This window comes from Branchiostoma lanceolatum, chromosome 8, assembly GCF_035083965.1.
Source record: "Branchiostoma lanceolatum isolate klBraLanc5 chromosome 8, klBraLanc5.hap2, whole genome shotgun sequence".
Classification (NCBI taxonomy): domain Eukaryota; kingdom Metazoa; phylum Chordata; class Leptocardii; order Amphioxiformes; family Branchiostomatidae; genus Branchiostoma; species Branchiostoma lanceolatum.
Window position 1 is genome coordinate 20,493,025 of NC_089729.1, and position 5,000 is coordinate 20,498,024.

Below are 5,000 nucleotides of genomic sequence, written 5' to 3' on the forward strand. Positions count from 1 at the left end.
ACGCTTAAGGACAGGTCACTCGTCCGCAAGATGGATTGCATCGAGTCAGAGACCGAAACGCCGCGCCGGGGTGCCGGGGAGGAGCCGTCTCACCTAGGCCCCGCCGTGAGACTAGCAACTCAACCCCATTCCGCGCAAACCCACGACGCGACGCCCCTCCGCCAGGATATAGGTGCCCCCACTTGCGCTCGCCCGCCCAAGACTTTTCGCCGGGAGGACCTGACTCAGTCCTCGACCAGGCTACTCGGGGCGGCTCGCTGGTTTAGCAGGGTATAGGGAACGACGGGCTCACACTGAAGGCGCCCGACCAACGTTCCAAGGGGGCTGCCGGGTCCCGCCGCCAAGCGGGTCGGCATGGGCGCTCCTGGCTCTCCGCCCGCGCTCCTCCGCGAAGGAGGAGCGATTGGCGCGAGAGCAACCGTCGGAGCGCCACCTTGTCGAGGCGGTAAGGAAGAGTGAGGGTCGGAGCGGGAGGCCGGGGGCACCAGAGCCCGCTCCTTGCCACGAGTTTGGTGTGAAGTCGACGACGCGAGCGCCTCGCTTCTTCGTTTCGGTAATGATCCTTCCGCAGGTTCACCTACGGAAACCTTGTTACGACTTTTACTTCCTCTAAATGGTCAAGTTTGATCGGCTTCTCGGCGCTCCTCCAGACCGTTGCCGGCCCGAGAGGGGCCGATCGACTGGCCTCACTAAACCATTCAATCGGTAGTAGCGACGGGCGGTGTGTACAAAGGGCAGGGACGTAATCAACGCGCGCTGATGACACGCATCTACTGGGAATTCCTCGTTCATGGGAGATAATTGCAATCCCCGATCCCTAGCACGAAGGCGGTTCAGCAGGTTACCCGCACCTTTCGGCGAAGGCGAAAGACTCGCTGATGCCTTCATTGTAGCGCGCGTGCGGCCCCGGACATCTAAGGGCATCACAGACCTGTTATTGCTCCATCTCGTCCGGCTTACTGCCGGCTGTCCCTCTAAGAAGTTGCGGCCGATCGCGCGGGATCGCCGAACTAGTTAGCATGCCAGAGTCTCGTTCGTTATCGGGATTAGCCAGACAAATCGCTCCACCAACTAAGAACGGCCATGCACCACCACCCACAGAATCAAGAAAGAGCTCTCAATCTGTCAATCCTTACTGTGTCCGGGCCGGGTGAGTTTCCCCGTGTTGAGTCAAATTAAGCCGCAGGCTCCACTCCTGGTGGTGCCCTTCCGTCAATTCCTTTAAGTTCCAGCTTTGCAACCATACTTCCCCCGGAACCCGAAAACTCAGGTTTCCCGGGAGCTGCCCATCGGGTCATCGAAGTAACGCCGGCGGATCGCTGGTTGGCATCGTTTATGGTTGTGACTAGGGCGGTATCTGATCGCCTTCGCGCCCACAACTTTCGTTCTTGATCAATGAAAACATTCTTGGCAAATGCTTTCGCAGTGGTTCGTCTTGCGGCGATCCAAGAATTTCACCTCTCCCGCCGCAATACGAATGCCCCCGTCCGTCCCTCTTGATCATTACCTCACGTTCCGAAAACCAACGAAATAGAACCGAGGTCCTATTCCATTATTCCATGCACCACTATTCAGGCGCCAGGCCTGCTTTGAACACTCTAATTTTTTCAAAGTAAACGCTCCGGCACCCCGAGGCACTCAGTTAAGAGCACCAAGGAGAATCCGGCGGGGAGGGCCGGGACGAGCAGTGACACGCCTCGCGGCGGACCGCAAGCCCGGTCCCAAGATCCAACTACGAGCTTTTTAACCGCAACAACTTTAATATACGCTATTGGAGCTGGAATTACCGCGGCTGCTGGCACCAGACTTGCCCTCCAATAGATCCTCGTTAAAGGATTTAAAGTGTACCCATTCCAATTACGGGGCCTCGAAAGAGTCCCGTATTGTTATTTTTCGTCACTACCTCCCCGAGTCGGGAGTGGGTAATTTGCGCGCCTGCTGCCTTCCTTGGATGTGGTAGCCGTTTCTCAGGCTCCCTCTCCGGAACCGAACCCTGATTCCCCGTCACCCGTTGCCACCATGGTAGGCACAGAACCTACCATCGAAAGTTGATAGGGCAGACATTCGAATGATCTGTCGCCGGTGCGAAGACCGTGCGATCGGCTGGGTTATCCAGAGTCACCAAAGGGACCGGGGCGAACCCCGGGTCGGTCTTGGTCTGATAAATGCACGCCAGACCGTGAGGTCGGCGCTTCTTCCGCATGTATTAGCTCTAGAATTACCACAGTTATCCATGTAGGATGTGACGATCAAAGGAACCATAACTGATTTAATGAGCCATTCGCAGTTTCACTGGGACAGTTTAAACTTGCACGTGCATGGCTTAATCTTTGAGACAAGCATATGACTACTGGCAGGATCAACCAGGTAGCGAGGACGCCGAGGCGGCGAAAGAGCGGTCGCCGCCGGGAGAGGACCGCCGCGGCCGCGGGGCAGCGCGGGAAGACCCGCAACTGCCGCCGCCGCCACACGGTCCCGCTCGACCGGAGCGCCGAGCGCCGCCGAGTCCGTCGCTGCCGTGAGGTGGGAACGCGCCGTGGAGATGGCCGCGAACCCTCGGGAGCCTGAGCGCAGAACTCCCGGCCACACCTGACCGTTGCTTCCCTTCAACGCCCGAGCCGTCCCGTCAGGAACGGTCCCGCACTCTCACGACCGGACGCGTCCGCCGGCAAGGCGGACGGCCGGGTCTCGAACCGCCGAGTCCGCAAGGCGTACTCGCACGCAGACGGAAGGGGCGAGCCGTCGCCGTTGGGTCCGCCGCCGCAGCGGCGGGACCCGGGCTGCCCTCCGCGGAGGGCCTGCCCCGGCGCTGGTTCCGGACGCCCGTCGGCACGCCCGTCCTCGCCCGCAGGAGCGGAGGAGCGGGCGCCTTCCAAGCCGGTTGTCGACCTCCGGCTGCCCTCGCGGGGAGTGGCAGCCTGGTCGGCGGGGTAGCAAAACGACTGGCGAGAGAGTGTGCGATTGCTCGCCGTCGATTCCCGAGCTAGTCAAAAAACGACCACTCTCTCAAGGTAGGTTGAGCGACCCACGACATGGTCAGACACCCTACAGAGCACTTTTTTGAAAAACCACCGCAAGTCGGCCACGGGGTAGGCTTCGGGGGCAACGGGAGACCGGCCCCGCCGGCCGGGGGAGACCCGTCCCGGTCGACCCCGTTGCTCGGCCGCCCGCTCCACCCCCGCCTCCCCGGGCCCCGCCCCACACCGGACGGACCCTGCTCGCTCGCCCGGCGGGCCCGGGGCGCCCTCCGGGGCGGTCGGAGTCGGGCGGGGCGGGGCGCTCACTCCCCCCGCCGACACCCGCCCAGGCGCCCGGTGCCAAGTCCGATGGAGCCGGCCGACGGGGCAAAGTCACCGGACGACCCCGTCTTTTCTCCACGCAGGGGTCTGGCCCGTGCCGCGCCGGCCCCGTCCGCACCCTCCCGGACCCGCTGGCCCCCAGCCGCCGTCCGCTACGGGCTCTGGAAGAGTTGCCTAGTCAAAAAACGACCACTCCTCTCAAGGTAGGATCGGCGACCTACACCTTGGTCAGACACCCTGGCGAAATCCGAAAGTCGGGGCAGGCCGGAAAGTCGCATGCCGTCGTGTAGCAGGCGGCCTCGGGAGCGGGGAAACACCAAACGCGGTCCGCCCGGCGGCTTCCTTCGGCCGTCAGCGCCGGCCGACCCGGCCGCCAATGCTTAAGAGATGGTGGGCTACATAGGAGCGACCTGAAGAGTCGGGCTTTGTCACAGGATCGGAGTGAGTCCCCGCAGCTCTTGCGGCCCTTCTCGCGAAATCGGAGTGAGTCACCAAAGCTCTTGCGGGCTTTCTCCAAAGATCGGAGTCAGCGACGGAAGGTCTTGACGGGCTTTCTCCAAGGATCGGAGTCAGCGACCGAAGGTCTTAACGGGCTTTCTCCAAGGATCGGAGTCAGCGACCGAAGGTCTTAACGGGCTTTCTCGCAGGATCGGAGTCAGCGACCGAAGGTCTTTACGGGCTTTCTCCAAAGATCGGAGTCAGCGACCGAAGGTCTTAACGGGCTTTCTCCAAGGATCGGAGTCAGCGACCGAAGGTCTTAACGGGCTTTCTCCAAGGATCGGAGTCAGCGACCGAAGGTCTTAACGGGCTTTCTCCAAGGATCGGAGTCAGCGACCAAAGGTCTTAACGGGCTTTCTCGCAGGATCGGAGTCAGCGACCGAAGGTCTTTACGGGCTTTCTCCAAGGATCGGAGTCAGCGACCGAAGGTCTTAACGGGCTTTCTCGCAGGATCGGAGTCAGCGACCGAAGGTCTTTACGGGCTTTCTCCAAAGATCGGAGTCAGCGACCGAAGGTCTTAACGGGCTTTCTCCAAGGATCGGAGTCAGCGACCGAAGGTCTTAACGGGCTTTCTCCAAGGATCGGAGTCAGCGACCGAAGGTCTTAACGGGCTTTCTCCAAGGATCGGAGTCAGCGACCAAAGGTCTTAACGGGCTTTCTCGCAGGATCGGAGTCAGCGACCGAAGGTCTTTACGGGCTTTCTCCAAGGATCGGAGTCAGCGACCGAAGGTCTTTACGGGCTTTCTCCAAGGATCGGAGTCAGCGACCGAAGGTCTTAACGGGCTTTCTCCAAGGATCGGAGTCAGCGACCAAAGGTCTTAACGGGCTTTCTCGCAGGATCGGAGTCAGCGACCGAAGGTCTTTACGGGCTTTCTCCAAGGATCGGAGTCAGCGACCGAAGGTCTTAACGGGCTTTCTCGCAGGATCGGAGTCAGCGACCGAAGGTCTTTACGGGCTTTCTCCAAAGATCGGAGTCAGCGACCGAAGGTCTTAACGGGCTTTCTCCAAGGATCGGAGTCAGCGACCGAAGGTCTTAACGGGCTTTCTCCAAGGATCGGAGTCAGCGACCGAAGGTCTTAACGGGCTTTCTCGCAGGATCGGAGTCAGCGACCGAAGGTCTTTACGGGCTTTCTCCAAGGATCGGAGTCAGCGACCGAAGGTCTTTACGGGCTTTCTCCAAGGATCGGAGTCAGCGACCGAAGG

At 60.8% G+C, this 5,000-nt stretch overlaps 1 non-coding gene across 1 annotated transcript; it reads right to left on the reverse strand.

Moving 5' to 3' along the window:
• Nucleotides 1-554: 554 nt before the first annotated feature.
• LOC136441038 (small subunit ribosomal RNA) lies at nucleotides 555-2,370 on the reverse strand. Its single transcript, XR_010756758.1, has one exon. It is a non-coding gene; the product is annotated as a small subunit ribosomal RNA (ribosomal RNA).
• Nucleotides 2,371-5,000: the final 2,630 nt, after the last annotated feature.